Genomic DNA, 422 nt, shown 5'->3' on the forward strand with positions numbered 1-422 from the left:
TACGGATTACTCTTACAAACCAAAATTAGCAGCAGTAGTTCAGGCAGAGTTTAGTAGCATTTGAGGTCATTTTAGTTCTGTTCATGCTGAACTCCTTTCCAGAGGAGACAGAAGGGCTGCAGTGTGCCAGGCGGTGCGTGGTTCGGAGGTGCCACGAAGGGCTGTCCCGACGGCCTCTCCGGGTGTGCGTCAAGAGACGCCGCTTCCGGGGTCACCCTCGCTGGGCGACTGACCTGGACCAGGACGGGCATCTGACTTTGCCACAGGCGGGGGCACTCGCAGGGTCGTCACACACAGGAGTGCAGAGATAAATAGACCAAACTGGGGGTTACAGGTACTTCTGAACACCCCCCCAACACATCAGCCCACTGCAGTCACATTTGCCGCCGCTGGCTGGGGGGGGGGGCAATTTCCGGGGGAAA

Source organism: Charadrius vociferus, unplaced genomic scaffold (genome assembly GCF_000708025.1).
Source record: "Charadrius vociferus isolate BGI_N301 unplaced genomic scaffold, ASM70802v2 scaffold2513, whole genome shotgun sequence".
In the NCBI taxonomy this organism is placed as follows: domain Eukaryota; kingdom Metazoa; phylum Chordata; class Aves; order Charadriiformes; family Charadriidae; genus Charadrius; species Charadrius vociferus.